At 38.1% G+C, this 27,371-nt stretch overlaps 1 long non-coding RNA gene across 2 annotated transcripts in view; it reads right to left on the bottom strand.

Moving 5' to 3' along the window:
• Positions 1-16,270: 16,270 nt before the first annotated feature.
• LOC118889304 overlaps positions 16,271-27,371 on the bottom strand; it is a 141,392-nt gene continuing 130,291 nt past the window's right edge. Inside the window, exons 3-4 of one of the 2 annotated variants that reach the window (XR_005018458.1) lie at positions 18,243-18,436; positions 16,271-17,501 (exon numbers count right to left, since the gene is read on the bottom strand). This is a non-coding gene — a long non-coding RNA (uncharacterized LOC118889304). Of the gene's footprint in view, positions 18,437-27,371 lie in introns of both variants that reach the window. The other variant, XR_005018455.1, reaches the window with a different exon arrangement.

Genomic DNA, 27,371 nt, shown 5'->3' on the forward strand with positions numbered 1-27,371 from the left:
TTATCTTGCTCCTTTGCCTGTAAGATACTTCTCTGTCTTCTCATTTTGTCTAATTTACCGTATTTGAGGTTTCCTTTCCCCAGGCTGCAGCATCATAGTTCCTCTTGCTTCTGTTTTCTGCCTCCAGCGGTGAGATTGGTCCAGTGCCTTGTGTAGCTTTCCTGATGGGAGGGACTGTTGCCTGCGTTCTGGTGCGTGGAGCTCTTTTCCCTCTGATGAGCAGGGCCATGTTAGGTGGTGTGTTTTGGTGTGTCTTTGAGCTTAGTATGACTTTAGGTAGTGTGTGTGCTGATTGGTTGGTTTGTGTTACTGTCTTGTTTGTTGTTTGGTGTGAGGCGTCCAGCACTGGGAGCTGCTGGCAGTTGGGTGGAGCCAGGACTTGGATTCAGATAGAGGCCCCCATGAAACTTCTCAGCAATTAATCTTCCCTGGGGCCAGGAATTCTCTAGTGGTCCAGCATCCTGGAGTCGGTGCTCCCACCCCAGATCCTTAGGCCAGACTTCTGGTCGAGGGACCAAGACTCCACAAGTCGCTCATCCTGGCAATGAAGGGGATTAAAAAAAAAAAAAAAGACTAATAAAACCCCAGGCAAATGGTAAAAAGTAAAATCAAACAGACAGAAACAGAAACAAGGAAACAAGCACACACAGAAAAGAAACAAAAACAGAACCAAATAAATCAAAAAGCAAGAGAACAACCTGACAAACAAAAGAACTCAAGAACGAAATCAAACAATTAAAAAGAAAGCTGACAAAAACACAAAACCCAAAAACAAAACCAAGGCAGAGTGCCAACTAAAGAATGAAGCAAAGAAACAAAACAAACCAACAAAAATGATTAAAAAAAAAAAAAAGAAACAGAGAAAGGGAAAAGAAGACAGAGTAACAGAAAAACAACATAGAAATAGAAAAAAAAAACGAAAACAAATAGAAAATATATTTTAAAAAAAAGACAAAACCCCAGAGAAATGGTAAAAACAAAATTAAACAAATAAAAACAGAAACAAGGAAATGCAAACACATGTAAAAGAAACAAAAATAGAGCCAAATAAAACAAAAAGTAAGAGATCAACCAGACAAATAGAAGAAGTCAAAAACGAAATCAGACAATTAGGATTAAGACTAACAAAAACACATAACCTAAAAACAAAACCAACACAGTGTGCCAACTGAAGAATAAAGCAAGGAAACAGAACAAACTCGTAAAAATGATTTAAAAAATAATAAAATAAAATGGGACAAACACAGGACAACAGAAGCACAAAGTAGAAATGGAAATATTTTTTTAAAAAATATATATTAAAAAAGAAGAAAAAAAGGGGAAAGAACATAGAAAAGCAAAAATAGAAATGTATAAAAAAATTAAAATAAAAAATATGTTATAAAACATGGAGATCCCAAAAGACTAACTTAAAAAAAATTAAAACAACAACAAACAAACAAGAAAAGAAAGAAAAAGAAACCAAAAAAAAGAAAAAAAACCAGCCAGAACCAACAACAGAATGAATCAAAACATAATAAAAATAATAGTACTAATAGTGTTTTCCTGGCATCTCAGCTGTCAGTGTCCTTGCACATGCTGTGAGCCACAGCTCACCTCCTCCTTCCCAAGAGGCTCTCCTCTGCCTCTGGGCTGGTCTCTGGACCTGCTGTGAGCCCTTTGGGGACCACTCAGACTCTGATTGGGCCCAATTCCTGTGTGTGCTTGCCTCCAACGTCCACAGATGCCAGAGCTAGACCGTTTTCATTTGTGGGAACACTCATTATCTACTCAGATATTCCATAGATGCAGGGTCTACCCAGGTGATTGTGGGGATTTAATATGCAGCTTGTACAGCTGATGGAAAGATTTTCGATCTTCTTCCTTAGTCACCCTGTCCCTGGGGTTCAGCTTCGGTTTTATCCCCACCTCTGCATGTGGTCCACCCATAGGAGTCTGGTCCTGAGGCTGCCTTGGAGCTCTTGGGCCTGCCCCTGTGAGGACCAGGCGCAGAGGTGGTATGACTGCTTGGATCTCGGGAGCCCCAGTGGTGCCAAATGCACAGGGAAACCAGTGGCCATGGGCGCAAAAGATATGGCCCTAGTGAGGGCCTTTTCTGGCGCCTGGCAGCAGGCGCACGAGGGCCAGCCCTGAGGGGGCTTTTTTTATTACTCAGCAGCCAGCGTGCAAGATCTAGCCCTGAGCGGGCTTCTTTTATTGTCATTGGCAGGCACCAGTGTGCAGGGAAGGAGATGCTACAATAGTGGCTCCTCCCCCTGTGTGTGACTCAGCAGTAGCGCCCTGCTTCCATGGCCGTTCAGTCTTCCTCCATAGGCATTCCCTGCTGCGGATTTCTTCCCTCCCATCCCCTCAGTCCATCTCCCCACAGCCAACAGCAGTTCTTGCTCTCGGCCTGTTCTACCATCTCCATGCACCAGCTCCCAGCCCCCTTGCACACCTGTGAACACACATCCCAGTCCAGGGCACCTAGGGCCGAGGTACGGACCATCTGTGTATTTCTCACTCTGTCCCATCTGCCACAGGTTGGCCGCTTCACCCTTTTCTGACAGCTTCAAATGCTTCCCTTCTGTCCCAATCGATTTCCCTGTCAGAGAGGGGGTGTCCCAAATTCGGGAATCTGTCCTCTGCTTCAGCTCCCCCACCCCAGGGTGCAGGTCCCATCCTGCTTCCTCTCCTCCTCCTTCTCCCTTCTTTTTTCCATCCTACCCAGTTATGCAGGGATCTTTATAGTCCTTTCTGGTGTCCAAGGTCTTCTGCTAGTTTTCAGCCAGTGGTCTGTGAGAATTGTTGCATCTGTAGATGTATTCCTGATGCATCCGTGGAGAGAGGTGAACTCCACATCCACCTACTCCTCTGCCATCTTGAATCTCGACATCAGATTTTAATAGTATGCAAATATATACAGACCTGTAGGACTGTAGGTTTTGTAAGTCCTACTGGCCACCAGAGCCAGGCAATCTGGAGGTGTCCATTGGGCAGTAGTCATAGTAATCAGGTCTTCAAACAAATGTAGAAGCTCTTTTCTGGGTGACACCATGAGCTGGAGAAACGTAAAGGGAGAGCCAAGATGGTACTGCTCTTGGGACCACCAACATGATGTCCATAGCCCTCACTCCTTGAGAGCAGCTCTGTAGGCCACTAAATATGTGCCAGATCTGAAGCCTGCCCCTCAAGATGAATCTCCAAGATAAGCAAAGAGGCCTCCTTCACAGACTGAGGACTATACCTTAGTCTGCTGTCTGTGCAGTGCCCTGGTGGTGATAGCCAGCCAAGAATTGTCTGTCTGTCTGACTGCCATAGTCCAAAGGGACCCAGGAATGTAAGCCTCTTCAGCCACCAGAGCCAGGCAATCAAAGGGTGTCCCTTGGGCAGCAGCGCAAAAACTAGGGCACCAGACATAAAAGCCAAGGCACCAGACACATGAAAATCTCGCTTCCAAGAGACACTGGTGCTCAAGAGCATGGCAGAGGATGAACACGAAGATAGAACTGCCTTCTGAGGTCTCTGGAGAGTATTACAGTGGGCCTCAAGATGCAAGTGTAATTAGAAGCCCGCCCCTCAGGCCACAATCATGATTAGCTAATAGGCCTCCTTCACAGAAAAACTAAGCTCTTAGGTGTGTTGCCTCTTGCTATGTCCTGGGGGTGTTAGCTGTTTAAGAACTCTTTCTCCTTTGGTTACAGTCCTGTGGATCCCACAACTGAAAGCCCCACTGGCCACCAGAGCCAGGTGAAGTAGAAGTGTCCCCTGGCAGCAGTCACAAAATTGGGGTATCAGACAGGGGTATGACTTCCTGTCTGGGTGACTCTGATTATTACAGTCTCATGGGACGAGTACAACCAGCTCCCCTGACCTCCAGAGCCAAGCAATCAAGAAGTGTCCCCTAGGTGGCAGCCATAAAAATTGGGGCACCAGACAAGTGTAAAATTTCTCTTCCAGGAGATACTTGTGCTCTGGAGAATGGCAAAGGGAGAGTACCAAGATGGTACCCACCAGTCTCTGTCCCTGGAGAGCGTTCCAGCAGGCTCCTAGATGTGTGTGTTAAATGAGATGCCTGCCCCTCAGGCTGATGCTTCAATATAAGCAGGAGAGTGTCTACTTTAAGTCTGGGTGCTATTGGCTGCTTCTGAGCTGAGCCCTGGGGAAGGTGAGCCTGAGTCTGTGAGCCCTTTAAGAGACATTTCTCAGATCACTACAGTGTGTTGGGTCTTGGGATGCAAGCCCTGTTGGTTTTCAGAGTTAGATGTTTTGGGGGCTCATCTTTCAAGTGTATGTCTTAGAAGTTGAGATGCCTGATGAGGGGTTTGAATGCTTTGCTCCTCAAGGAGAAGCTCTTGAGTTTTGAGATCCCTCCCAGTCGTAGGGGACCACACTAGGTGTGGGGTTTATGGCAAGATTGTGTCCCAGCCTCTTCTACCCACTTCGATGTGCTTTTCTTCTCTTTTGCTCGATGTGTAGTCATCACTCAGCCAGCCTTTTTTTCTTTTTTTTTTTTTTAAGAGGAAATTGTTCTGTACGTAACTGTAGACTCAGTGTGTCCGGGGAGGAGGTGAGTTCACGATCTTCCTATGCCTCCATCTTGAACCAGCAGTTATTCCTGGGATACCCCACGTTGATAGAATTAGGATTTATACCATATTTTCACCCTTTTACTGATCACCTTACATCTTTCTGGACCTACCTCAGATTCTGCTGTTTCCATTAGATCATTTTTATTTCCCCAGTCTGATAGCTCTTCCTCTTTTGAATCTCTAAAGTATGTTGTATCTCTCTCAGGGAACATATAATGCTGTTCTGCCTTGTCCTATGTTTATGTTCACATGGAAGTAATGAGTACCTACTTCAAATGGTTGTTATAAGATTAAATGAGTAAATATATGTAAAAGTCTCAGAACAGTGTCTTGCACATTGTACATGCTATGGAAGTATTAGCTTCTAACATTATTGATTGTAATATTTAGAAAGTCCTTTACACTTCAAATTTATAAAGGAATTTGCTTGTGTTTTTCCCTAGAATGTTTGATTTTTTTACATTTAAATACTTGATCCATTTGGTCTTTTATTCTGATGAACAGGGTAAAGTATACAACCTTGTTTCTCCACATTGCTACTATATAATCTCACTATCACTTATTGTCTTCCATTTCTCCCCCACCGATTTGAGAAGCCACTTTTATCATAGACTAAATTCCCATAGGTAACTTGAGTCTCCTTCATATGCCAGAATGATACAACTCTTAAAGTTTATAGCTTGTTTTAGTATCTGATAGGTATAGTCTCCGCATCACTGATCTTCCTCTGGTGACCTTTGCAATAAATTCCCAAATGACTAGAATTAGCTTGTTTAGTTTGGGGGGAGGGGTAAGAACAACAAAACCTGGTGGTATTTTTTTAGGGGGTGAGGATATTGTTAGATTTACGAACTAACATATATGTGTTGTTGAGCTTCCCTAAGTACATGACTTATCTTCACATTTGTTTCAAGTGTACTTTTGTGTATATCAGGACTGTTTCCTCATATGGCTCTCTTACATTTTTTGTACTGTTTATTCCTAAATATTTTACCTTTTTGTTACTATTTTAATAAGTTTTTTCTTCAGTTTTATCTTCTAAATGGATATTTGTATCATGAAGCCTTTTTTTCAGTATATTAATTTAACATCAAGCATCTTCCTAAACTATCTTATTGTATTTAGTGATTTTTCAGCCAAGTTTCTTGGGTATTCCAGGTATATAATCAAATCATCTGCAAACAGTACAGCTCTGCATCCTCCTTTACAATTTTTACACCTGTCTCTTATATAATTTTATATCTTTCTCTTATACAATTCAATAATATGAGTATATTATTATAATCTTGCATAATCACTTTCTCTTATACAGTTGTCTTGCCTAATATACCAGGTCATTGTTGAACAGTAGTATCATGGTAGTATCCTTGTCTTGGATCTGACTTTAGGAAATATCTCCAGCATTTTCCCATTAAGTTAGATGTTGGCTTTGGGCTGAGATATATGTATTTTATTAAGTTAATGAAGTATCCTGATTGCTTTTGTATTGAGTGCTTTTTTAAAAAAATAGCTATTTAATTTTGTCAAATGCCTTTTGAGTGTCTTATGGAGATGATCATGATTTTCTCCTTAAAGTTATAATATGATGAATAATATTAACCTACTTCCTAATATAGAACCATTCTTGCATGTCTGGCATAAATCCCTTAAAAACAAACATGATTCTGTAATTAATAGTTGGATTCTATTTGTTAATATTTTATTTTTTTGCAGTAATATTTATAAGTGAGCCTGTTCTGTAGATTCTTTGTACAATATTTGCCTATATCCATTATTTCATAAAGGGTGAGCAAAACAGTATTATAATTCTATCATTTATTAATCATTAATTCTATTGATTATTAGATGGAATACATCTATAAGGAGAAATTTTCCTTCATCAACCACTTGGTTACACAGAGGTCTAGCTTATACTGAAAAGGCAGGTTAAATGCCCCATTTACCATTTTTTAGAATAATGAGTTTGTTTCCAGTATTCTCCAAAGATAGCCAATGAGGTTTTGTGGATTTCCTTCAGTATTTCTATGAATTATGAAGTTTTAATGTGTCTGATATGTTTTAACCATTGCCATTATTCTTATTGACACTCAAATTGTCCCATTTTTGGCAAGTGGAAGTCTTTTCAGCTTGGCTTCAGAGTCTTTGATCGTTTCCCTGCTATCTTGTGTGCCAATGTTTCCAGATGCACCTTGTACAACTTCCCTCTTAGGCCAGAGCATCCAGATCTTCACACTCCCCCTTGCTCAGCCATTGGATCTGGTCCTACAAAAAAGGCATGACCTTGGGCAAGGCAGTTCAGCTCAGGCTGACCCTGTAGAGCTGGCATTTGGAGGCTGTGTGTTGACTGCACTCACCTCAGGTGGGTCTTCAGTCCTTCCTGAAAGGAGACTGGGGTAGAGCATCCTTCTGTTCACTATACATGTAAATGTTTAGTCATGTGAATATGGTCACCAGGAAGAGTGTACAATGTTTAGCCAACAGTTATTATGTGTTATAGCAACATTGGGGTAAACAGAAGAGAAGCCCACAGAGGGAATGGTAAAAAAGATGAACGAAGTAGAAAGAAAAACCAGGAAAACACAGTGTTACTGAAATCTATTTATTTTTCCCCCACAATTGTATCTCCTTTGCACTTAGAATAATGCCTGGCCTATAGAAAGAATTGAATAACTGTTAAATAAATGAATGGTCCACTGTGTCAAATCCTATAAAAGGCAAGCTAAGTCACGGAGAAGTATTCATCTGCTTTGTCAAAACAAAGGTGATGGTAATCATTATGATGGTAGGGCAGAAGCTACTGTGGGTTGAGGAGTGCACGGTGCTCAGGCAGTGAAGAGAGCCCATGCAATGGTCTGCTCTGGAAGTAGCTCGACTAAAGATGAGAAACTTAAGGATGATTAGAAAGGGGGGGGGAAGGAAGGACATTTTCTCAGTTTAGGGTTTTTGTTGGTTTTGTTTTGCTCTATTTCTTAAGTTGGAAGACACCTAAGGACATTTATAGGTTGAAGGGGAAGAGCAAATGGGGTGGGGGGATGTTACATACTGGAAAGAGGGGGTATTATTTCTGAAACAAGACTCCTGAGGAGGCAAAGCAGTTAAGGTCCATAGTGTACAGGTAGAGAGATTAACCTGAGCCGAAGGAAGGCCAAGGTTTCTTCTGAGACAGGAGGAAAAAGAGGGAAGCATTGTGAATAGTCAGTAAGAAGTTCTTCAGTAAAGCATAAGAGTAATAAGTTCAGAGCTTGGTGTCATAGGTAATACATATATATTTTTTATCATGAATTGGTGTTGTGATATTTAAATTTATTTATTTATTTATTTATGGCTATGCTGGGTCTTCGTTTCTGTGCGAGGGCTTTCTCTAGTTGTGGCGAGTGGGGGCCACTCTTCATCGATGGTGCGCCACCATCGTGGCCTCTCTTGTTGCGGAGCACAGGCTCCAGACACGCAGGCTCAGTAGTTGTGGCTCACGGGCCCAGTTGTTCCGCGGCATGTGGGATCTTCCCAGACCAGGGCTCGAAGCCGTGTCCCCTGCATTGGCAGGCAGATTCTCAACCACTGCACCACCAGGGAAGCCCCATAGGTAATATTAATAGTCTTTTATATATACTAATACTAGCTGGTATTTCTGTGCCTTTTTTCTAATGTTTGCAAGGAGCTTGTGTTTATAATATTTTATTACATAGTTACATATTGAGACAGATTAGAATTAAAACAAAGTTCCTTTCTCTAAAAGCATCATAGCAGATCAGAGAGAGGCTGAACCAGGAATCAGAAGACCCAGGTTCTGGACTCAGCAGGACCATATAAGCCTCTGGGTCCATAGAAATAATTAGCCTCTATGAACTGTATACACTATAAGATATTTAAGAGATATAATCAAGAACACATGTTGATTAAATATGAAGTGTGAAGGGAGAGGAAAGAATCAAGAATGACTTCCAGTTTCTAACTTCGAATAACTGGATGGATGGTAGAAATACTGGAGAGAAAATAATAATACCAGATTATGAGGATCAAATGAGATATATTTAATCTATATGTAAGTTAAACAAATTCTACAAAAGACAATATATATTTAACCTATATGTAAATTAAACAAATTCTACAAAAGATATTAATGTTAAGAAACTGATACATAATGTTCACTGAAAATATGAAATGTGTAGAATAAATTATAATTAGCTAAAATGGGGAGGCAAACTATAGTACAATCTTATAGCATGTGAGGTAAAACGAACAAAAATAAAATAATCTTACTGTTAACTTAAAAGAGATGGTAGGAATAGGTATAGAGAATTTCTAACAATTTAAAATTTCCTATATTCTTATTTATCCTGAGGTGCCATTGGTCTTGTTATTTAACTACCTATTATTTCTTCTGAAACAACTGCATCACAGTAAGAATAGATAAATATAACCCTGGAGTACTGTAGATCACTGAAATGTTGGTTGCTTTAAACAAAAAGAAGTATAAAATCAAGTCAGTTTCTAGATTGCTGTTGTCCTGGGCAGTGGTTCATTTTTCAGGGCTGTTAAAGGGTCTTGCCACTCCCAAGCTTCTGTGACACACTGGCTAACTGTTTGCAGCCCAAGGCATTGCATGTCCCACTTTTAAAGACATCAAGACAAGCATCTTCTGAATTATCTGATCACTCTAATTCTGTATTAATGGCACAGTAATGGTGTTTTAAGTTCCTTTGTTTTATGTTAGAAATTCTCACCTGCTGGGGTTTAATCAAGTACTCACTCTACCCACAGATGATTCAAATTATTTCAGACCGTCTGTCTTAGTGAGTTTCAGAGACATTTTTAAGCTATTCCTATTTTGGATAACTTTATAGAGCATAAAAAGTATCTTGATCTTTGGTCCAAACCTCTCAGAAGTCCAGATATATGAAGTCTTTCCAAATTTCCCCTGCTTTTGGTGACCTGGCCATCTTCAAAATCCTAGAGAACTCATCTGAATGATTCCTTTATCACAGCTTCTATTGCCTGGTATTGTTTACAGTTTTATATTGTTTACCCTGTCTTTCTCACTAGGTTGAAAAACTCTAAGGACAGAAACAACTAATGCCTTTTTTATACATTCCTTGTGCATAGCATAATACTCTGTATATTTTTAAAAATATGATCAAATATTTACTGATAATATAATAAGGTAGGATAGCATTGGGATTAAGAGAAGAGGCTCTGTAAGTAAACTGCCTGGTGTGACATGCCATCTCTTCTCTATAAGAGCTCCATGACTTTGGATAAGTTTTCTAACATTCCTACTCCTCGGTTTCCTCATCTATTAAACAGGGATTCTATTGTACCCATTCATAGAATTATTAGAGGAAGAAACAGGTTAATATATGTCAAACATTTAGATCAAATTCTTGCCATATACAAAGTACCATATAAATGTTTGCTTGACAGTGATAATAATCCCTATTCAACTCTATTTAATTTTAGAGCTTAATTTATTCAATAATGTGACACAACTATATGTAATATACATTAAGCAGTGTTTCCTTCAGGAAAAAAAATAATCAGGAGCATCATTCCCACTTTAATTTGTCTAGAGTTAGCAACAACTGCCCCCAAGACATCTATGAACAGACTAACATTAAGCTAGATCAGCAGGATAGTCTGATTAGCTGCTTGGTGACATGTTGGATGATAAAGTAATGGTGTACATTCACTAAATGAATACCATTTTAAACAAAGGAACCTAGCCAATTTAGAGGCTCAATATACCACTAAATGTGCAGACCAAAGCAATGCCAAAACACTGTGATGACAAACATTGTAAAGTCTTTCAAGTTCACCTTCAGTAGCACCATTACTTGCTACTTCTGGGATACGGCAAATCAACGTGATTATTCTAAGAAAGAGAAGAAAAGAGGGGGGAAGGAAAGGGAAAGAAGATATAGAAGGGCAAAGAATGGTAAAAAGATGCACACACACAAAACAATAAGCCATTACATTCATCTAACCTTTATATACATCTTAGTGTTTTCCTTTAAGGGTTTTTGGGTTTTTGGGTTTTTTTGTTTAAGATTTTTTGATGTGGACCATTTTTTTAAAGTCTTTATTGAATTTGTTACAATATTGCTTCTGTTTTATGTTTTGTTTTTTTGGTCGCGAGGCACATGGGATCTTAGCTCCCCGACCGGGGATCAAACCCTCACTCCCTGCACTGGAAGGCAAAGTCTTAACCACTGGAAGTCCCTCTGTTTGTTTTTATTTGGGTACACATCTACGAAACATTACACAGATACTATTACAAAGAGGATTTAAATATTTCATTATGCTATTTGTTTTTAAATCATTCCTTATTTTTAAAAATGAAGCTATTTAGGAGAAGTGTTCTGTGCCTCAAAAAAGTACATAGATAGATAGATGGATATATAGATAGAAATATCTCCAGCTATCCTTTTCATAGGGCATAAATAAAATTGTTCTTTGATTGCTGGTTAAGGTTACTTTAGAACTTGAAGCTCTTTTCACCTCTGTGTGTTCCAGTGAAGAGACAGTGATTGTCAAGTGTTTGGGACGATATTGCAGCAAAGAGAGAAATGGCAGAAGAATTTTGACAAACTGAAGGGATCTGTCACAAGCAGACAGGAAGAGGGAACACATGTTTCTAAGAAAGCATGTTCTGAGCCTTCTAGAGGGGGCTGCCACCGTAGAGAACACAGCAAGAGCTGGCTCCCCAGAACACTCGCGTTGTCTTTATCAGCTAACCAGCTCCCAAGCAGCATGTCCACCTCCTAACTCCTCTAATGGAGAGTAATGTCAATTGTTAGTCTTCCTGAACACAGGCCAGTGTATTTTACAAACAGAGGAAGTTTAGTTAAGGGACACTAGGAAAGCAAAAGACAAAACTCACTGTGAGTGTAAAACATGTAAAACATAGAACTTCCATGCTATGAAATCTACGATGAGTCACATGGTAATGCAGGTATGCACACAAGAAGCTGAAAGGAAATTCACCAAACGTTAAGAGGTTATCCCCATATAAAGGCAGGATTGTGTATTATGTTGCAGAAAAAAACATATAGTAAAAAAAATCAGAATAATAATTATTTTAATGATAACCTAGAGAAGAAAGATTAAGATGTAATTAACCATAAAGTCAGGGTTATTTCCCTATACTTAGATCTCAGTGAAAATCTTTGCCTCAGAATCCTTAAAATTCAAAGTTCTTACCAAGAAAAGAAAAAGGACAAACCCAAATTCACTAAAAACAATATACCTTTATTATAGAAAAAGCTCTCTTCAGTGCTTTTGTTCTATTTATGTTAACAATTCTAGTCAGGCTCTAACTAGACCAACAACTCAATTGCTAAAGCCCTTGGTTTCTTAGTATGACCCACTAGCCCAGATTAACAATTATGAAAAATTCCTATCTATTGCCACTGGTTTTAAATAAATGAGTTGGATTTTTTTTTTTTTTTTTTTTTTGAGTTGGATTTTTGAGAGGAAAGGAGACAGGAAAAGTCTAATTTTCAGGGTAGATGAAAAAGATATCTAACAAAAGATAGCTTTCCCATAAAATACTATGCACTTACTGGAGGTGATAGAAAGTAAGGCTTTGGGGTAATGGCCCCCAAAATAAGAAAATAATTAATATTTTAAATTAAAATTAAAAATTAAAAAAAAAAAAATTAAAGATCCCTAAGGCAACTTCTAACATGAAAAGTCATTAGGAGGTTAACAGCTTCATAAAGTTATCATTAATAAAATAGATTCCAGTCTTTCTTAATAGTTTACACTTTTAAAAAGAATCCTGTAGACTATAAGTAATTTCCAACTACATTAAGTCTCTTAGAGTTATCAGTGTTTGGGGGCTTTTCGTTTTTATGTTGTCTTGTTGCTGCTGTCGTTTTTTTATGAGTTTTCTGGTCCAGTTTGTATTAAATTTAAGTTAAATTAGTTCTTCAATGGTTCTCAAAGTGAGCCTTCTTCAAGGAAGAATGAGAGTAAGACTTAATCACATTCTCCTTGTATTGCTGTGATAAGATTTATATTTAGACCAGGTATATATTAAGTCTAAGTTTATTTAAAGTTGAATGTAGGGACTTCCCTGGTGGTCCAGTGGTTAAGACTCCACGCTCCCAATGAAGGGTGCTCAGGTTCGATCCCTGGTCAGGGAACTAGATCCCGCATGCCGCAAGAAAGACCCAGTACAGCCAAATAAATAAATTAATAAATATTTTTAAAAAATAAATAAAGTTGAATGTAGACAAGTTTAGCAGGCCATGAATCAACCTTGGGTGCCTTCATTTTGAATGTTCTTTTATACCCTTCATTTTGCCTGTGAAATAGCATAGTAAGAAAAAAGACCAGGGCTCATACTAACAAAGGGAAGATGGTTACCTTAGAAGATCAAATATGGAAGTCTTAGACCGGGGCGGGGGTGTGTGGGGTGCCCAGGTTAGGTTCCCAAAGGCAATAAAGGAAATGGTAAGAGGATCAAGAGAGTTAAGAGTCTAGCAGTAGGAGAGAAGAGTCTGTCCAGTGTCTGCCCCACCTTTACTCTCAGAAATCAGAATTTCCTCCTTTCTTTTGAGGGATTTTTAGAATATAAATTACAACCTAGATTAAACTATTGTTCTGCTAACCCTCACAAGGATCACGTTTTGAAACCAGGGAAAACTGAATGATTATGAAGTTGTTATGAAACGCTGACTAGGAAAGTCTATCCTGAGGTCTCTGAAGCATTTGCCTTGTGAATTTACCCCAACATTGCTTTCATGTGTCCTTAGTCCTCTTTGCATTTATGCTGTGAGTCCAATTTCCACTTCGCTTAGAGATTACCAAACCTGAGGGTCTCATGATAGAGACAAGTTGTGTATACACATTCCCCATACCCTGAGGAAGGACCCTTCAGTCCCAGCCACGCCTGAAGGAGGGATATCCAGCTGGAAAGTGGACACATCACCAAGCACTACACTACGTCATCTGACCTGGTTTCCCTCCTTGTTTCAAACAAATTTCAGGCACCTCTGTCTGGGTCCCAGTCTCTTTTAACTCACACTAGCACTTCAGCTAGTGGTATCTTTACAACTCTATCTTCAGTTGTATCTTTATAGCACTTTTAAAATGCAGAGTTTTCAAGGTTTTTTTTCTTTTCTTCCTAGAGTAGTGCATATATTGGAATAACTATATAGCTTTACCTGGTAATAAATAACTCTTTGGAGAAAAAGAAATGCTTAAGATGAATATTCTGCAAAACTCAAGAATTATTGTGAAATCACATTTTTATCTACCATTTTTAGAGCCCATTTGATTTATCCCAGCTTGGCATATTAGAGTAGATATGGGGATACAAACAGCCTGATAGTTAAAATTTTGTCTGCATATGAATCTCCTCTGGCTTCCTTCTCTGCCAGGAAAATTTTTCCTGTTGTCAGTCAGCTGATCCTAATATCTTCTTGGAACAGAGCAAACATTTTAAAGTGCAAAGCAAAATTCCTCCCCCAGCCCTGGAGAGAAAACTTTTTTTTTCCTTGAGCTGTTGATGTCTTTAAGAGAAATGACTTTAGTTGGTTCAGTCAGATGACAGAGGATACAGTTAACTCCATGTAAAGGAAAAATGTTTGAATACCAGTACCACTGATTTCAAGGAAGGTTTATTTGGGTAACATTGTTTAAGAAGCTAATCTGAGTCATAAATTGCACAGGGGCTAAATCCCTCTTAAGCAACAGCAGAAGACTAATTTTGTTGTAGTTTTGAATTTTGTATCTCTACCTTGAAAAAGTTCCATATTAATATGCATTTTGAAATATTTTATCAGCTTAGAAAGGAACTCAGTCCTCCTGACGTGGACTGCATTGCTTTAATTAACTGATCATTTGCAGTTCTTTTTAGAGTTCTGGTCAGAATTAGTTACTCTGAATCTAAAGAAGAAAATGAAGACACAGCTTTATCTTAAACACCAGTAAAGGGTCTTATTTTAAGGTAGACAAAGCAAGTCTTCTTAAGACAGCCTTATGGTAATTGATCCAGAGTCTTTGAGCTTATTTCAACTATTATCCAAGCACACATTATTTTAACTGTTGGCTAAACATAAATTTATAGAAAACAGTCACCAGGGAGAACACTTAAAAACCAGAACATAGTAGTGATAGTCACAGAAAAGAGACTTAAACCAAAAAATTTGAAAACTATGTTAGGGTGTCTATAAAGTTCTTCAATGATCTTGTATTTTAGAAAAATGAAATATGTGTTAGGGATGATTCATGGACTGGATAGGAAAGTAGTGAGGAGTTGGGTGGAGGTGGAGAAAGAAACTCAGGGCCAGGAATATTGGGTAGAAAGAAGTTCTTTTGAGCTTTTAAAGTTTTTGTTATAATTTGAGCTAAAAGGAGTAAAATATTTTGGATCAATTTAAATAAAGCAAGTGAAAAGTGCCCAAAATGAGAATACAGAATTACTTTTTTTCAGAAGTAATCAAGGTTAATGTCTTATTTGCAAGGTGTTTGGGCAATAATAGCTATTTAGGCAGGGTTTGTCTGAGAGGAACAGAACCAATAGGAGATGGATCTATCTATCTGTCTGTCTACCTACCTACCTACCTACCTATCTATCTATAGAGAGACAGAGAAACAGAGATTTTAAGGAATTGACTTATACAATTTAGGGGCCTAGAAAGTCTAAAATCCATAGGGCAGACCAGCAGGCAAGAAACTCAAAGAAGAGTCGATGTTGCAGCCTTGAGCCCAAAATCTGCAATGCAGGCCAGCAGGTGGCAAACTTGGGCAGTGTTTCTATGCTGCAGTCTTGGGGAAGAATTGCTTTTTCCTCGAGAATCCTCCATCTTTGCTCTTAAGACCTTCAACTAGTTAGATGAGGCCCACCCAGATTATGGAGGATAATCTGCTTTACTCAAAGTCTACTGATTGTAAATGTTAATCACATCTAAAAACTATTTTCATAACAACCAAATAACTGGGCACCACAGCCTAACCAGGTTTACACATCACAATAGCTTTAGAGACTACCCTTAATTTTGTACATTTCAGTTTCTCATAGTGTCTAGGAAGAATAAGATGATGTATTAAGTATTAAGTGGAATGTTAAATAGCATATGTATTTCTGAGATTTTGGAGTCTGATGTGCATGTATGTGTCTGTGTGTTAAAGTTTGTGCCATATGCTCAAAATTATTAGTGTGTATTTCTAACTTATACTTTCAAAACAAGTATATGCTACCACAGAATTTCTCCTGCAACTTTCCAAAGGAATATAATCTATACATCTCAAACATACCGTTGAATATATCTCCAATAATAACATTTAGTAAAACCTCACTGCAGATTGTGAATCATACGGCTAATATCTTTGAGGGGGAAAGTGCCTAAACATAAAAGAAATAAATGGTCCATTAGGATACATGACTTCAGTAAATCTAGACATTGATCTTTTGTCCTTTAACATAAGCAAGATAAAAAAATAGATATATGAGAGAGTTCATTCACGCCATTTGCATCACTTTTCAAAAGTGCTTATAAACTTAAATGCTTTGTTTTGTTTAATTTTTTGTTTTTACTTATATTTATGTTTGCAGAGTTAGTTGAGTGATTGGTTGGTTGGTTTTTGGATTCAAATTAAATACTTTATCAGGCTTAGAAAAAAAGAACCTATGAATATAAATAGGAATTTAGAGAATTATTTTGAAGAAAATGATCATAGATTTTAAGTTGGTTTTATTGAAAGTACCATATCTTAATAAGTATAAACAATTTCACTAGCTTCTATAAAATAATGAATTTTTATCTCTCCAATATCTGCCTTTTTGCTGAAATTGGATAAACAGTATATAAAGGAAAACCATCAAGAGTACCATAACACATATATTTAAGTAAGCCAGAGTATCTAATTTGCAATTTATGTAATGGAAGTAAGTAGTTTAACAAAAATGGCACCAAAAGATGAGAGTAATGGGCTTAAATCATTCAAATGATTAATAAAACTAATCATATTAGCAATTTAAATATCTATTTAAACTTTGGTATATATATTCAAATCTCTTTTATAGATATTCAGACTTACATCCATTCCTTTTGTAGTCAAAGCCAACAAATAAAAGCAGTCTTTCTTTGCTAGGTTTGTAAAATACATTCAAAGAAATTTTTAGCATTAACCTTAAGGATTATTTTATTCCCTTCACATTTTGACAGCCTTTCTCTCTCTCTCCCTTTTTTTTTAGAAATCTGTTTTCTATAGCTGCTATAAAAAATTACCTCAAACTCAGTGGCCTAGAACAACACAAATTTATTATCTTATGGTTCTGTAGGTAAGAAATCTGAATTAGGTCTCACTAGGCTAAAATCAAGGTGTCGACAGGCCTCCAATCCTTCAGGCTGCTCTAGGGGAGAATCTGTTTCCTTGCCTTTTTCAGCTTTTATAGGCTAGCCACATTCCTTGGCTCAAGGCCCCATTCCTCCATCTCTCTTCAACAGCATCAGCCAATACCTTCTCACATGGCCATCTATCTGGGTCTCTCTCCAGTGCCTCCTTCTTGCACTTACAAAGATGCATGTGATTAGATTGTTCCCACCTGGAGAATCAGGATAATCTCCCCCATCTCAGCCTCAACTGATGAGCAACCTTAATTCCATGTGTAACCATAATTCTTGCTTATCACATAACCTAACATATCAACAAGTTCCAGGCTTTAGGACATGGACATCTTGCAGGGGCCATTATTCTGCCCTGTAAGTTAATAATTCTTGCAGCTAGGTGATGGGCACACAGGATACTAATTTATCAACTTTTATAAGTTTTAACTTTTCCAAAATACAAAGGTAAAACAAATAAATTTAGGATCCTATATCACCCAAGGAATTGTGTCCAGAAGATAATTCTAAATTCAGTTACAACCTCATCAGTATTCAGCCTCTTAGGAAATTTCCATATTTATTTCCAGTGAGCTATCTGAAAAAAGATAAAATAATGCAACAATTTTAAAACTTAAAAGTATAAAAACATAGGCATACATTTTGCCTCTAGCAAACAGCTCTTCCTCAGATTTCATGCTAAAACAACAACAACAAAAAATTTTAAATAATTTTTTAAAATACTCATTAAAGATTCTTAGAACTTTCAGGTTTGGAGAGCTCTTTCATACCATCTGGTCCAAGAAATATCTGACACATGACTTTCATGTCAAATGATCATCCACACTTTTACTGAACATCTCCAGAGGTAGAGGTGGGTCACAACCTCCAAAGTAGTCTACTGGACAACTATGATTACTAAGATTTTGTCCCACCCATATGACTTTGGAGAAAAAGTATACTACTACTTCTATATAACATTCTACAAATATTTGAAAGTAGCTCATATATCACCCTGAGGCTAAATACCTTTAGTTCCTCTAGACATTAGTGGCAACCTGAAATTGGTAAAGAATGAAGACTATGTCCCTATGGAACTTTATACTGGAGGAAAATTTGTCAATTTAAATGAAAGTCCTCCAACAACTCATTTATCTGATAAATTGAATCACAATACATTGGGAAAATCTAGAGAATATTTTACTCATAGCTATACTCCAAAAGCCAGTCCCACAGACTTCCTGGGATTTTTAACCTTCCATAGAAAGGATATTTCAACTGCGTGGTTAAGTAACCATTTTTGTCCTCAGTGAGTCCTGGACATAGCTGTCCTGCACACCTGTGAGCTGTGAGCACAGATGAGGGAACCACAGAGGCCAGAGGAGCTCAAAGTGTGGTATGATTGATCTGAAGGGCTTTCAACCTTCACTGAAGATCTTTCATTAATAAGGACCAGTTGAATTTCTGCTTCTGTAACTTGAGAGAGAAGTTGATCTCTTTTCACCAATTAGCAGATTTGAAAACCAATTTTACCTGAAAAATAAAATTCAACAGAAAATGCACATTCTACGTTTCACTTTTCTAGTACCTAACTTGACAAGATTTGCTGGGAAGCTTATAATGACAAAAACCAAACAAGAGGCCATGGCCTTGTAAAATTTAAAGCTTTTAAAGCTTATTTAACACAATTTTATTACCTCAGGAAAACCTTAGTTCTAATAAAACCTGTAACAGGACCAGAGCCATGCCATTAGATTTCATTAGACAATATGGATAAATTCTAGACAGAGTTATAGGTATGAAATGAGTGGGGAAACAATTTATAGAGGCTCAACTGATGGGCAGGAGGCTCAGTTCTCACCACCTTACAAGACAGTTAACTGCCTCAACTTTTGTCAATCAGGGCCTCATCCTGTACAGCCAACTGAAAATATAAACCAATAAAAGCCCTGGTTAAGACATTTTGCCCTGAAAGCTATTCAGTGATTTTTCAGAACTGAGATCTTTTCCTCTTCAATAGCTTGTTTTACATGTTTATTGACTCTGGGCATAGTGTTGATAGCTCCTGGTGCGACTCTATCGTTCATTCTATTTTCAGAAAGGATCCCCTCTGTTCCCCCAAATCATACACTGATTAGACTGCTGGACTGTTCACCCAAATTATACACAACCCAACGTCCCTGACCAATTATTGGCCGTAGTTACGCAGGCCTTTAAACTTAGCTATTGTGCTACAAACAGCCACCACACTATCCTGCCATTTACCACTGCATGCGGTATCTACCAGAAGCACTTTCAGATTACGTGCAGCTTTTATTAACTTTTGCCTCTGTGGACAGGAATTAGTTATGGGTCAAGAAATATGAGCTCAACATATACCACTCTCCTCACCCTATCCCTATATTTACACAGAAATAGATTACTGACCCAAGAGTTAGTGTTACGTGGGATGATCTTTTAACACAGCACTTTATTTTTTCATAGTTTGTGTTACCCTCTTCTTTTGAACTTGTTTCTAAACAATCTTAGAAGCATGTCTGGATATACTCAATTAAAACTACCTTATAACAGAAACTATTTGGCTAATGCAATTTAAGTCTTGCAAACTCAGAATAGCCTGAACAGGCAACCGCCCCTGATAGCTAATCACTGCCAAAAGGAAAGGTTACATGTCAAACATTCTAAAACCAAAGTTAGTGTATTTGTTAGGTGGTGTTTAAAAATAACAAGCCAACCAGTAAGTTATTTATTTGGATTGGTATAAATGTCACAAATAAGTCATCTTGGCAAATATTCAGGCAGTAGAATTATTAAAGACAGGCATTACATGAGTACTTTATTAAGATTGTGTTTTGGTGAAGGTGGCATCTGGTTATATCTCCTTTAAAAAAAAAAACAAACTCTTTTTGAACGAAAATCATACCCACTATGCTACAACAAATAGGACATTATGGCCTCTATCACCCATCTGTCCATCCGATTAAATGACTCCAAAATCATTCTTTTGAAATATCCTGGCCTTTCCAGTGGGTACAATTTCAGCTCACTCAGGGGGTAGCTTGGCTTTCTCTCCTAAACTGGTTTTTTAACTTCCACACAGAGATGTAAAATAGCTCTAGTGTCTGCCAAGGTTCACCGATGTCTGCTCAGCTAGCCTTATTCCTAACTCCATTATATCCTCTCCCTCATCTTTTCTCTTCTTTCACTCTCATTTTTACTCACTCAATGTATGATTTCTGTGTGCTGCTTAAAATCCTCTATGTATATATATTTAATAAATGAGTAGATGCACAGACAGAGGAATAGATGGACAAATTTGTTCTGCTTAAGAATGAACCTGAGCCCTTTTCTGTAATACAGCTTAGTGTTTATTACACACACGCCAGGAGATCTTTCGAACCCCACCTCTTGACATTTTCCACCACATCCTTCACACACCAACACATTGAAGAGTTGCAACTCTGTAAACATACCAGTTCTTCTTTGGGACAAATTTCTTAACCATCTGGGATCTGATATCCTCATCAGAAAAATGGAATAATACTTATCCTTTAGGGCGGTTGTAAAGATTAAAAGCATTCCTTTATGAAAAGCTTATAACACGGTGCCTGGCACATAGTAAGTGCATCGCACATATTAGTTGTTTTTGTGACTGTTGTGATAGCAATGATTGTATTTTTCCCAAAATCCATGGTTTTATACGTATTTTTCTTCTCCCTAAAATACTGCCTTGTCCACCTGGCAAATTCATATTTATTTTTCTCAGTGAGGCCCTCCTAACCCCTACAGGACAAGTTAAGGTCTTCCTTCTCTGTACTTTAAAACATTTTTATAGACATTTATTTTTGTATTTAATACATTATACTCTAATGATGTCTGATGTCTTCCTTTCCCCACTAGATTGTTAAAGGTGGGGGACATGTCTCCTTAGGGATATCCCTGACACTTAGCACAGAACAGATCATCAATACATGGGAAGAATGGAAGGAAGGAAAGAGAGGAAGGAAGGAGCAAGCAAACAAATGAATCCAGTCTTCTGACAGCTATCCTGTCCTCCATCATTCCTGGATGATCCCCAACAGTGATGCATGGACCTCATTTACAAATTCTTTCAGTGTGCTGATAGACAGTTCCCAAGTTTATCACTCAGAGCATAAATAACTCCAGTTCTGCAAGATATTAATTCATTTGCAGTGACTAATTTGCCTCCTATTTGATGATAATGCCAACTATTGACTAAGGCAAAATCCCTCAGCTTGTCAACCAAAAAAAAAATCGCTTACTCAGAAAATGGCTTATAGGAAAGAAGCAGCTGCTTTCGAAATTGACACAAATGAGCCAAAATTTGTTTCTTTAGAAAAAAATCTTATCCCAGTGATTAATTTAGCTCCAATGGTGAGGTTTTGGTGAAGACAAGTGGAAAATGAAGGTTAAGGGAGCACAGAGTAAGTAAGCATATCGATTTTCATCATCATTTGCTTTCTCTCTGATAATTTTCCCTGTCTAGATTTTCTAAGTTATAGATGCAGGGTTCTTATTGATCTAGCCTGTTATATCAGAGAAAGAAAATTCAGTCAGAAAAATAAAATTAATTGTAAACTGGAAACATTTTCTCATAAACAGCAACAGTTTTTCTCCCTTGATGTGACAAAGATCCTCTTTACGAACATCCGTTTTGCACACACTGTTCACTGGCAATAGAACTCATGAAAGTGAGTAAAATTTTCCCATTTTATGAAACAATATTTCAAGCTCTGAAAATGCTACAAACATATACGTTTTATCCGATAGCCTGTTAGATGATCCTAATAGTAATAAAGGTTGCCAATTTTTTTCCTATGGTGAAAAGATGTGTGGTAACTAAAGTATAGATGAGGTTGCTTTTCTCACACAAACACACACATGTTCTCTTGCCACCAATGGAGGGAATGACCAAATGTAGATCACAAAGTCAGCTGTCTTCTTTCAAGCCAGGCTCTTCTCCAAGCCAATTTGTTTGTGGGACCCAAGCACAGCCCTGTGGAGCAGGCTCAGTCCTCCTCCCAGGAGCTCGTTGTACTTTCTGCTTTCTGCCCTCTGCATCCTCTTCTCAAAACTACCAACCAAGGAGCCGTCTAAGGTGAATCCTACTCTACTCTTACTCTTTCCATCTTCAAATAAACACTTGTATTTTCTATCTGTATTGTGTTTGATCTCTTTTCCTAACTCTCTTTGGCTCTTTTATAATTATTCTTGTGTCTTTTGACTCTCTCTTATATCTCTCCCCAAATCCTACTGCAGGCATGTGATTTCTACCCCTTCCAGCCCATCCTACACACCAATGCCATAGTATGTTTCCTAAGTCACAATTCAGAGAGAGTTTAAATTTCTTAGCTCTTACCATAAGCCTTTTGCAGTCTGGCCACAGTAGCCTATTTTTCAGCTACATCACCCACCATTTGGACTTTTGATTATCACCCTCCTCACCCAGAACCTGCTCCCTCTACAGTCTTCTCTGCATCAGTAATTGACATGAACAGCCAGCCAGTTACTCAAGTGAAGAAAATCCAGGAAGTTTCTTTGAGTCCTGCCTTGCACCACCACGTCTAATACATCCCCAGGCTCCTTGACGCTACTTCCAGAGCATATGCCCACTCTGTCCATTTCTGTCCATTTGTGCTGCTGCGTATCCAAACACCGTCATCAGCTGAGCCCTGGACTACTACAGTAGTTCCTATTTGGTCTCTCTTGCCTCTCTACAATCCAGTTCCCACACAACACCAGAGAGCTTTGTGGAAACATAAATCAAATCACATCATGGCCCCTACTTCTGCCCTATGTCATCTGGCTCATGTGAACCTCTTTGACCCCAGCCTTTACCACTTTATCTTCTCCTACTGTGCACCAGCCAAACTGGCCTTCCTTATAATCTTCTAACCCACATTTTCACCTGAAAGCCTTAGCACTAGCTGTTCCTTCTGCCTGTGATGTTCTTCTCCCTAAACTTTGCATGACCACTTATCTTTGTCATTCAGCTCTCAGCCGAAATGTCACTATATTCTTTACCCAATATATATATTCTTTACCCAATATAAAGTAGTTGCTAGGTCACTGTCATCATACCCTGCATGGAATTTATCTGATATTTCTTTGTTTTTTGTTTGTATGCTTATCTTCACTTGTTCACTGCTGAATTCTCTCATATCTAGAACAGTACTTGGCTCTCAGTATGTGTTGAATGAATGAGTGAAACTTCCTTTCCCATCTCTATGCCCTGTCCACAACACTGCACAATATTCCTGATGGAGAATAACAGGACCGACAACCAGAAGTGGATTGAGTTGCTATGGAGACAGTAAGGCTGAGGAAGAGGAAGAGGAAAAACCTGACTAGAGGGGAGCATCTTTTTTGAATGATAGTTATGAGATATGATCAACTAGGATCAACATCAGATTCAGGAAGTTGGGATCAAACATGATGTTATAGAGGATCCTTCTTAAATGTGGGGAAACAAAAACTGAATTCCATGAGGTCAGTGATGTTTGTTTTGGTCAATACTATAAACCCAATACCTCAAACGGTACTTAACACACACTGGGTGCTCAATAAATAGTTGAAGGTGTAAGTAGGTGAACAAACATGATATAATCTTTAGGATTCTTATTTAGAAATGGTTTATAAGACCCAAAAGAGATAAGAAGACTGTAGAATAAAATTTCTCAAAATCTGGGCAATGGATTATATTTAAGTGATTAAAATCCAGTTTCCTGTGCCTTTCCTAAGACTTGCTGAGTGTCATCTAAGACTGGGATCAAGAATCTGAATGTTATGAGTTTCTTGTGTATTTTTTAATATGCACACTAAAGTTTGAGAATGACTGCCCTGGGAGAGGTAAGATGATGAAAGACCTGAAGTAGGATCTATATTTGAGGAAATTAGTGAAAGACAAGCTGCCAGAATTTTGTGAAGTAGGGGAAAGAGTCAAAATAACTGTTTGCAACCTGGCAGACAGAGAGAATTACACTGTCATTGGTAAAATATAGGAGACTTGTGCATCATTTTAAAAACATGTAAGGTAATAGATTTTCACCTTTTGGAAGACAATATAAAGGCATATATGTAAAGGTGAAATGTGAGCCTAAATTAAGAATATTATGGGTTCCCAAAACCATGGGAGGAATTGCACTATAGTAAGTAGCAAAGGTATTGCCACTGCATTCCATAGTGTGAGAGTGCTAAAGACAAGTAAGTCTCATTTCTTACTGTCAAAACCTTTATTAAAGTCATGTAACTCCTGTTTATTTCATAGCGAAAGCACTGCATATGTCTCAGTAAATAGTTCTTTGTACAATAGATCCTTGAAATTGGCTTCCTCCCAGCCATAACACTGGAGAACTGCTAGAACACAAGAAAAGATCTAATTAGAGGAAAGATCTGAGTGCAAATGTCTCTGGTAAATAGTAACATTATAGAAAGTTGTTCTGTTTTCCATGGTTCAGATTTTATTCATAATTCGTAGGCTTCAGAATCTAGAATCCATACTTAGTATCAGATTTTTTTGATATAAAGATGGGCTGAGGCCAGTGAAAGTGACTCATGAGATAAATCTTAAAACTTGGAACTACTTTTGTCACGTTAGCCTCTGTACTTTTTTTTTTTTTTAATAAATTTATTTATTTATTTATTTTTGGCTGCATTGGGTCTTCATTGATGCATGCAGGCTTTATCGAGTTGCAGCAAGTGGGGGCTACTCTTCGTTGCTGTGCACGGGCTTCTCATTGCAGTGGCTTCTCTTGTTGCAGAGCACGGGCTCTAGGCGTGCGGGCTTCAGTAGTTGTGGTGCGTGGGCTTAGTTGCTCCGCAGCATGTGGGATCTTCCCGGACCAGGGATTGAACCCGTGTCCCCTGCATTGGCAGGGAGCTTCTTAACCACTGCGCCCCAGGGAAGCCGCAGCCTCTGTACTTTTGTGTTAAGAGTAACCTGCCGTTTAAAATACCCAGTGAGTTGAATACCCAAAAGTAAGTTAGTCTTTCCCACCATGATGGACAGATGTTTAATATATACTTGCAGAATGATCATCATAAAACCACAACTTCCTCTTGTCAGGTTCTAGTCAATCACAATCATATGAAAGAAGTAAAAGAAGGGAGGTCAGCTGATAGAAGCAGTATTATACTGCTTCTATACTCAGGAGACTGCTTGCTTCACTGCAACCATTGTAGAGACTGATTTTTTGAGTCTGTTGCAAAAGTAGGGGCAATATATTAAGAGATTCTATGTGAATTGTTCTGCAGATAAGACCTTTCTGTTTTTTTTTTTCTCTAACTTGAATAAGAAGTAATGTTGACCCCAATTTTTTAAACAACAGCAGAGGAAAAAAATGAAACTACTGCTTGAAAATTTATGCCACAAAATTTGGGTCACACATTAGTGAGGTGTGGGATACTATAACTAATCACTTCATTGTTCCTGTTAAGGGAGCTCTGAGTGTGTCTCGGCAAAAAAAAATGCCAAAAGCTAAGTAAGGCAGCATACCTGAGAGTAACAATTCCCGCCACCCCCCTAGAAATGTCTGGTGAAGAGAACATACTTAAACATAAAAGAGGAGCAGAATTTCCTTCATGGGGAGTTCTATGCTTCATAGATGACCATTCCTAGGGCAACTTTCATACAGGAATTCTAGATCAAGAAACTAACCTGATGAGGGGAATAGTTTAAACTCTTTAAAGTGTGCTAAAAATTACTACTGATCAATACCAATTCAAATATTGAAAGAAGGATCTTGGGGTTATTTATGCATTCTGTCAATAAATATTTGTGTACAACTTTATCTCTGCATGATATAATTATGTTTCAATATCAACTATCAGAGTCTTACTCAGCTTGATCCTGCAATAAGAAGAAAGGAAAATGATTCCTTGAAGATCCTTAGATCTAAACTACTAATTGTCTCAGACCTAAACAACTAATTAGCATACAGTCCGTGGCCTCTTTTGCTTGGTCCCCTCAGTACCCAAGCTACCTAGAGGATGTCCAATGCAGAAGCAGAGGAGGAGGAAAGAAGTGATCCTTATCCAGAGGCTTAGAGCACTGGACATAAAGTCAAATGTTTCAAAAGACAAAGAGCTTTTCTGTGTCTTTGGCTTGTTGTGAAATGGCTCACTTTAAAAATATGAAGGGACTTCCCTGGTGGCATAGTAGTTAAGAATCTGCCTGCCAATGCAGGGGACACAGGTTCGAGCCCTGGTCCGGGAAGATCCCACATGCCGTGGAGCAACTAAGCCCGTGCACCACAACTACTGAGCCTGTGCTCTAGAGCCCATGAGCCACAACTACCGAGCCCGTGTGCCACAACTACTGAAGCCTGTGTGCCTAGAGCCCATGCTCCACAACAAGAGAAGCCACCACAATGAGAAGCCCGTGCACCGCAACGAAGATACAATGCAGCCAAAAATAAATAAATAAATAAAATAAGTTTATTAAAAAAAAAAAATATGAAGATCCTCTCCCTTCATCTTAATACTGTAATACTTCTATTATTTTTATCACTTTCTCCCACATGGATAAAGACCAGTCATACACTAGAAGGAAGAAGTGTTTTTTTTTTTCTGAAGAGAGAGATGTTTTCTATGTGTCAAGAACAACTGAGCTCAGAAGGCATAAATTAGATTTATTTAGAGGCTGAATTTATATAAGACTAAATTGTGATATTTTATTTCCCTCAAGTTTGGCCTTAAAACCATGCCACTTTGTTCTGAAGGTATATTTTTATTTTTGTAGATATTAGATTTATAGGCCTTTTGTGAATGACAGATAACATTGTTACATTTAGGTATATTTTAATCATTTAGCAATGTGCTAATAACCAACTGCATTTAGTGAATGAATATTTTTTAAAAACTTCGAAACGCAACTCTTTAAATCTACTGTTGATATTTACATTTTTTCATCAGAGTGATTGTGCTATAATTACCTAGAAATAAATAGCCCCTAACTAATTTTGCCCATGTCTAGTCTTCCTTTCAACAATAGCTAATCAAATATGTTTAGAAAGCAAAAATTAAAAGAAAATTTCATTCATTATGCTCAACAACTATAAAATGCTTTTTAAATTTTTTTGTCAGAAGATTATAATGTTTTTTTGTAGGGCATTAAAAAGGCGTAGAACCAGAGACATAAATATAAGAGAAATAAGTCACTTTCAATAATTTAGTCTAAAAACAATTAACTCTGGGTCATTTCTCAAAGTCAGTCTTCTAGGTCAGGAAAATGGAAAGTAATTTAGAGAAGCATAATACCTTTTACTAAATATTTCAAATCCAGGACGTCCATCTATATTGTAAGTAGATAGAGAAAGAATTATTTAACAGCAGTTCAGACACTTCCCAGCTATGAACAACCAACTTGCAAACATCAACTCATGAGTAAAGGGATGTACACTTTCCTCTCCTCACTGCAACAAAGCTAAATTGGTGCTGGTTAAGGGAA

Source organism: Balaenoptera musculus, chromosome 2 (genome assembly GCF_009873245.2).
Source record: "Balaenoptera musculus isolate JJ_BM4_2016_0621 chromosome 2, mBalMus1.pri.v3, whole genome shotgun sequence".
Classification (NCBI taxonomy): domain Eukaryota; kingdom Metazoa; phylum Chordata; class Mammalia; order Artiodactyla; family Balaenopteridae; genus Balaenoptera; species Balaenoptera musculus.